The sequence below is a fragment of the Coffea arabica genome, chromosome 5e (assembly GCF_036785885.1).
Source record: "Coffea arabica cultivar ET-39 chromosome 5e, Coffea Arabica ET-39 HiFi, whole genome shotgun sequence".
Lineage (NCBI taxonomy): Eukaryota > Viridiplantae > Streptophyta > Magnoliopsida > Gentianales > Rubiaceae > Coffea > Coffea arabica.
In genome coordinates this window covers 41502587-41511057 of record NC_092318.1, presented here as the reverse complement: position 1 = coordinate 41511057, position 8471 = coordinate 41502587, and positions in this window count along the sequence as shown.

Sequence of the window (8471 nt, the reverse complement as noted above, 5' to 3'; positions counted from 1 at the left end):
TACAAATGAGCTCCAATTCCAGTTCATTAATCTAAGAATCAAGTCACAAAATTTGTCTGGAATTGGAGCTCATTTGTATCGGTTCTTGGGTTTTGTTGACTCATGTGATGTTATTTAGTCCTTGGATTTTTTCTTTATTACGCTATTAGTCCTTAAATTTAATACTTAGTATTAGAATGGCATTTGATATTTTTTGGGCCTTTTTTTATACAATTGTGGCCGGACACGTGACTGTCATATGGCTTTTTCCGGTAACAATTTGGGAAAAAATTGTCAAGGGTACTTAATGTGCTCAAAATTTGAAAGTTCGGGTACCAAATTTGTTTTCGTCCAAAATTTGGGGACTAAAACCGCTCATGCGTCAAAGTTTAGGTACCAAAATTGCATTTTTCTCAAATATTAATTAATACATTGTGATACATAAACTCTCTTTTATATATTTACACACACAAATTTTTTTTTTTCACATACATAAACACACTTTCACACACACTCACTTATTAAACTTTATTAAACTCCTTGGAATCACAACATAAATAGAATAATATTTTATATTGCTTGATTTGCAAATTTTAGATAATAAATTGTACATTTAAATAGATTAGCCAAAAAAATTGTTTACTTTATACTTTTTAATACTACTAATTGATTGAAACTTATTTTTGTCACAACTTATTTAACACCTTTACTATTCATATCTGCTTTATTGTAAGTTGTAATATTTTATGTATTTAAATTATTGAATTCTAGATTATATTATGCTTGAAAATGTAATTAAGAGACATCTAATTTGTTGTATTATAATATTAATGAGGAATTATTAACAATGAAATAAAACAAGTTAGAGAAAATTAAAAGAATGCAATTAGAACAAATTTAAAACTCTATTCTAAGTACACAAAATATTAAAAAATAGAAAAAAGTAGCAATCGGAGAACACCAACAACAAAAAAAAAAAAGAAAAAAAAGGGAGGAAAACAACATACTCTTAAAAGGTGTAATAAATTATTATAGATGTTTAGCAAGTTTGACTACTGTTGTAAAAGTAAAATAAGCAAGATTTTTTCAAGCGTCTTTTTTCTTTTAAGTGAAAGAAAAAAATTGATTGAAAACATATATATGAGAATTTTGAATACAAATTGGTCAATGAATTTTTAACGCATGTCCAAATACAAGTGGCTAGGCATATGTATATTAAATATTGTATTTATTATTTTGAATTATTTTTAAACAGGTTGGGTATTGGGTGTCCAAATAAAAAATCAAACCCCCCCACTGAATAAATTGAGTTGTTCTTAGTCAATCCAACAAAACTCATAACCCAATTGACCCAACTCATTATTTAAAATTAATGGGCGGGTTGGGTGGGTTATTGGGTTTTGAGTAGTTTTGCCCGCTCTAGATCTGACTAAATGAAATTTGTTTGTTTGTTTTTTAATTGTCAAAAAGTTTTTAAGTATGGAAGTTCTTTGGCACACCACAGTTGATTTATATCGACATTGTTTGATACATCTATATTACAATTGGCCGCACACCTCTTCTCCTCTCTCCCAATTCAAAGCTTCTCATAGTAGTTTGATGTAATCCATGGCTTGGAATCTCATCAAATTTCATAGTGGCATTTCCAAAAATTATAATAGGCCGAACTTCTTTGTTCTCTAACACTGCACAAAAGCACTTATTGGTTCAATATTTGTGTTCAATATGCACTCAAGGTTTCTTGATGATCATGATAAAAAAAAATGATTTTGTTATTCACTGTTCTTCCTCTTCTAAGAATTGTATAAAAATTATAAACAGAAAACAAAAGTAAAGGATTCTTCAAGTTATAAATTCGATTACATGCACTCCGGCTCTTTTAACTGCTTTGGTTGCTAATTTTTCACCTTCTTGAGCAAAATTTCTTATCCCAAGTTTTTGACATATATAAAGTTGTAATGTTCTTTATGATTGTTTGATACTTTGATTAGAACCAAAAGACATATAACATAGATGTCAAGAATGTGTCAGATTCTCGCCGAGCATTCAAACTCTAGGTTTCTATCCTACTTGACTCTAAGATTTTCAATTCTTGGCACACGATTGTACTTAGTAAATTGTAATCAACACTAGATTATAAAGAAGCAAATTTTTTATTTAAAATCATAGTACTAATTTAAAGGTAAATTTCAAGTTATATTTGTTTACCGAGGAAAGTATTTTGTGCATATTTGTCATCATCTTTTAATCACTGTTTCTAGGTGTACTGATTCTCAGCTGTTAATTTCCGTATATACGAAGTTGTACCCATTGCAAATCGTTAACTGTGAATTCAGTCGAATTTATGGCATTCTTGCCTTGCTTCAGGTTAATCCTTTTGTTTGCCAAGCATTTTACTCCCTTAACATATATGAAAATTGGGCATTAATATTTACATTTACTAGAATGACCAGCTCACAACAAAATAAATTTGGAGCCAAAGTTACATGTATTTTACCGGATCTTTTTTTTTTTTAGGTAGTAGCCAAGCAGATCGAATTGTTTTGTTGCACTACTTTTTTTTTTTCCTTCCAAATAGATGATGGTTTCTCACCTAGAAGTGAAAATGGAACTCACCAAAGATTTCTCTCTTTTTATTATTTTTATTTTTTCCATTTGGGAGGGAGGGTTGGGGAAAGAGAGAGAGCAGGGAGGAGTTCAGTTTCACTTAGGGATGGCAATTGGGGCGGGAGACCCGCCTCATCACTCGTTAAAAAAATTAATAAATATATAAATATATATATGTATCTAATTATATATATAATATTTAATATAATTAGTTACAAAATTATAATAATAATATTATTAGTTATTGTATTATATAATGTATATTAGTGTATGTAATATAATTGCTATTATTAATTATACTAATAATTATATGAGAAAATCTTATATACACTGACGGTGTATACACTATCACGGTTGGATATACAACACATATGCAAAATTTGAGTTTCAAATTCAAATTCAAATTATGTGTCATGCATCTAATGGTGAAAGTGTATACATTGTCAGTGTATAGAAGATTAATCCTAATTATACATATCTACTAATAGAAATTATTAATTAGTTATACTAAATTTACTAATACATTTGTACTAAATTTCCAATTATACTTAACACAATAACACTTTTTTCTAAAAAAACAAAGCACAATAATGACTTTGTGAGGACCCGAATTTTTCTTATTTATATTTTAGTTTACTGGCTTAATTAATTATTTATTCACCCGTTTTCTCTGAATAATTTATTTCAATCATTTTAAACTTATTTACATGGAATAATGTCTCAATTATATTTTTAACACGTCTCGTTAGTAAAATTAATTTTTCTAGGGCTCGTTTAGCGAGAAATAAGGAATACACGTTTTCCGAGGCTATGTTCGATCCGAGAATACATTAGTCTTGGAGAATTAAGAATGATCAATAGTAGATTAAGAAAAGTTAATTGAGAAATTAGATGTGAGTAAGTTAAAATTAAGCTTATACCGTGCGTGCGTCGAAAGTTTTTCGAAAGACGCGCTGGTACAAATTAATTGGAGATTTGAGAAATTAATACTAGACTCATGTGAGAACTCATGTTTTTATTTCTAAAATAGTTATTTTCATGATTATTTACCTAGTATTAGTTAGTTATATCATCGCAACAAGAATTCCTTATAAATTTTGCTCTATCGCGCACAAATCGGAAGTACGTGTTTTCGCGCGCGCGATTAATTGAGGGACTTTAGACCTTTATTTTTAGACTATTAAGAGTGAATAATAATAGTATCAATGGAAGTGCATTAGAGGTTTAGTGCACAAGTGAAACAAACCCGAGAGGAAACGAGCACGAATCGCGCGCGTACGCGCACTATTCTTAGTTGATTTTTGGAGTAATTTTGGCCACAAACTCTTAAGCTTCTCAAGGAAGCCTCAACCATCAGCCAACAACTCTTCTTTCTCTCCCTCAAGCAGCCGTGCAACACCAAGGAGAAGAAGACCAAGTTTTTTCATCATTTCACCTCTCAATCTTGCACCAAATCCTCTCAAATTCATACCATACCTTGCAAATAACTTGGAGATCATCTTGGGTTAGGAGAAGAGCTTCATTCTCACGGTTTTTCTTGGAGCTCTAAGGACCAAAATCACTGCTCTAGCAACATCTAGAAGGTAATGATCATCCAACCCTTGAATCTTAACTTTTGTAAGTTAGATTACACTTAGAAACTTGTAACTTCATGTGGGTAACTTTAAATTGTTGAAAATCATGTGAGTGGGCTCTATGGAATCCCACAATGGACTTGATGATCTAATTTGATGGGTTTGGATGTTATTTGTGTTGATTAAGTGTTAATCTAGTGGATTTAAGTTGAAAGAGTGAAAAGAAAATCAAAGGATGTGATGCATGATAAAGGGCCGAATCTGCCCTGTCCTTGCCGTGCCTCTTGGTGCGATTTTTTGTAGTCAAATTGGCTTGATTTTGATGTAGATATGTTGTATAGGTTGTGTGAAAAATTTTCACCAAAAATCACTTGAATTGGTTGAGAAAAAGTTGTGTTTTCGAAAATTCTTCATAGCTGAAAAACGTGTCCAGAGTTACTCTGGCAGCGAATTTTAAATGACCATAACTCTTTGCTCCGATGTCAAAATCAAGTGCCGTTTGCGGCATTAGAAACTAGACACTTATAATTTTCTAACGGTATGAAATGTATCCCCTGATTCAACCTGAGTGAACCGTACCAACTCTTCAAAGTTACCTATCCTGTTTCACGACTGTGCTAGAGAGACAGTGAGGTGCTGGAATTTGTTGCTTGAATTTGAGCTAGCTATGGATAGAATTTCAAAATGATTTCTTCTGAGAAATTGTAGTTCTATGAATTTAGTTTCCAACAACACCAACCATGCGCAATTCTAAGTTGAATTGAGTGAATTGTGGCTGAATTACGAAACTGTCTCAGTGATGGAAAACCCTCTTTTTAGCTAGTTGAATGCCTTAATTTGAATTGGGACTTGTTATTTTGAAACTTTTGATGTCATCACCTACCAAATGTGTATTGGATATTTCTTATACCTTTCCTTTATAACTGGACCAGATTTGAAATGATTTCATTGGCCAAAAGTTAGAAAAACGGAAAATGGAAGTACAAGGCAGATTTGCTTTGGAAATTCTTGGAAATTTAGTGGCTTTGTTAACTGACTTTCCGTACGAATTTTTGCATGAAATTTGACAGAGGAATAGCCCTTATGTGGTAGGGTAATATTACCAAATTTGGTGCCATTCCAAGTCCATTTCGATGCCCAACTGAAGTCCCAAAAATTTATATTTTGAATCTGGAAAATCCTTGTTCAGTGAGAAATTTTCAGCAACTTTGAGCTGCTATATCTTGGCGTTAAAAACTCCGATTCTTGTTCCGTTTGTTGTGTTTTAAATTTTGATTGTAACTCTAATGGAGTTTCAAATTTTAGAGGCTAGTTCATATTCTGTGAATTTTACCGAATTTTCAAAATTTACCAAAAATCAACCCCCAATCTGTCCGGGGAGTCCAAATCCCAGCAACTTTGAGCCGAATTTTGAGTGTCTTCCTTTTAGAATCATGGAAAAGTATCTTCTAGGAACTTTTAGTACTTCGGAACTAGTTTCCAACGGTACCAAGTCTTCCATTTTTTGACCTACTGAGTGCAATATATGATTTTTCTAAGTTTGACACACGAAGCTGAATTTTGCCAATTTCTTAGAAAATGTAATTTTGGGAACTTGACTTCTTTTTTCGATATAGATTGAACGTTTTGAACTCAATTTCATGGAAGATGCTAGTCTCTCTTCGGACATTAAAACTTCACTCTTAAACCTCGAGTTGAGAGAATTGAACCTCTCTTTTACGACTTTGATTTAGTCTAATTGAGTGTGTATCCTTTCTTGGTAAATGCATGATTGTAAGTAAAGTTAATTATTATTTGTTCAGGCACTCAAGGGGACCTTCAAGAGGAACTTGAAGCGGACGCCTAAACACTTGTTTGAGCACTTACTCACTTGTTTTGAATAGGTGAGTGTTCCATATAGGAGTACGTGATTTGAATAATTTTATGACATGTTTACTCCATGGTCATTATGTGTTTAACTGTTAAGTGCTATCGATAATTGCACCTATGGACTTTTCCATCATTTTGAGTCGAGTGTGTACTTTACTGCACTCGTTCTCATTTAAGTAAAGTGTACTTGAATTACTCGACGTGAAATACTTGAAGTGAATATTTACGTGAAGTGCTTCAATGATTGATTACTTGCTTACTTGCTTACTTGACTACTTGATTACTTGATTATCGTCACTTACATGTTCATATGAAATTACCGCATATTGCTTACGTGTTTAAGTGTTAAGTGTTAATGATAATTGTTCATATGAAATCAGCCACCGTTTTAAGGCGAGTGTGTATTTTATCTCACTCGACCTACTAAAATGATAATTTTTTACCGTACACCAATTTACTTGATAACTTGTGCATGTTGTAAGCTCTAAGCTGAATTGGGCTCTGCCCTTGGTTACTAACCTATTCGAGTCAGGACTGGACTCGGTCGGGTAGGTTGGAACCCTGGGACACCGTTTCGGTATACTCGAGTATTACCACTGGAGGGATAAGGTGATGGCCAGACAATATCAAGGGGACCGGAAGTTATAAGGTGAAGTTGACCGAAATGGTTCCACTAGAACACCGTATCCTTCAATGTGTGTTTATTTTTGCATACTGATAACTGTATCATGCTAATGTGCCAAGATGCAATCTTGAACCATGCTTGTGTTATGCTCAAATTACTCATACAATGATAACTATCCCATGTTAATGTGCCAAATATGTAACCTGGAACCATACATGTGGTATGCTCAAATTATTTGATTTATTAGAATTGTTAGAGTGTCTTGGAATCTCACTGGGTTGTGTAGCTCATTCCACCTTTTTATTTTCCTTAACAGGGTTCAAGACCGAGAGTGCTCACGAATTGTACTAAAATTGTTTTCTTTTGAAGACCTTAAGTTGTATTATAACGGATGGTTGTAGTACATATTCTCTTGGATTGTATTAAGCTTGAAAACTAACTAACTGTAAGCATGCAATATTTTGGAGTACTTTAATTATATGTTGAAGTTATTTGAAGTATTTCGAGATTTTGAACTGTGGATTGTAGTGAGTCCTGGCGAGAGTTGGGCAGGCGTCCCGCGGATACCCTCTAGTTCGCCTTAGGGAGAAGTGGGAGCGTCACAGTTGGTATCAGAACTTAGGTTTCAGATCTTTGTAGTGTATTCTAAACTTATAAGTTTAGGATGCCGGACCGTGGGACTGGTTTGAAAGTTAAATGACTATTTGTAGGGATGAAAATTAGAGCCGCTTCGCGTGGTCTCTGCGCGGGGTAAGTTTGGGCCAAGTGGTGTTATGGTCTTTAATATGTGAATGAGTAAAGGTTTAGGTACTCTTCTAGAGTGAAGTTATGAATCATGAATGTAATAAGTATAAACCCTTTATCTTGATATTTGGGGAAAAATTAGATATGTATGTTGGGTAGGAATCTCAAATGTGGTGATTTATTCTTGGGACCGGCTGGTTCGAGTTGTGAATTATCTTGTTACAGATTCTTGTACCCCAGTACTTAAGAGTTGAGGGCAATTCTAAAGACTTGAAATCTCCATTTGTGGGGAATAAGAACGAATCGATATTTCACGTGAATAGTTACAGAGAACCAATAATCGTTTGACAAGGATGGCACAATAATTAAGAGCGGGAGGTGGAGAAGATCGTAGCCCAGAAGATCCTAGTGTTGGGATTGAAGTTGAACATGTTAGGAATGGGAATCATCTAGTTCCAATTAATCTAGTGAAGCACAATTTGTGATCTTTTATAGTGGGACAATGGGAGTAGAACTTAAGAGTTTGAGCTTTGGAGATGAATGTACTTTTGATAATCACCTGTTTACTTTTGTTTACTGACTTTGACTTGGTATGAACTTTACTTGATTATAACTTGTGTTATGATTTAATAGGCTCTAGTTTGTGTTTACTTGTATGGTGATAATGTTATTTGTACAAGTGATTTCATTTTTCTTTAAAAGTTGTTACTGGTATGTGTGTGTAGTTCAATTATGATTTAGTGTGAGATTTATGCATATGCGTATAGATTAGCTGTGAACATGGAAACTAGAGGACAACGAAAGGGACGTCAACTTAGACAACCCCGAAATCAAAGAGTAGATAATGGGTCTGATATTGATCAAAATGCCGAGCCAAGAGTTGGAAGAGAAGATGACCAAATGGCATTAGTTTTAACTCGCATGACGGATGTACTAGAGCTCTTAGTAGCTCAACAGGGTCAGGGGGGTGGACAAGGAAACCAACCTGGAAACTCAGAGATAGAGGAAGATTGAGTTTTGGAACGGTTTCAGAAAATTCTTCCCGCCCAAATTTTTTGGAAGACCTGACCCAG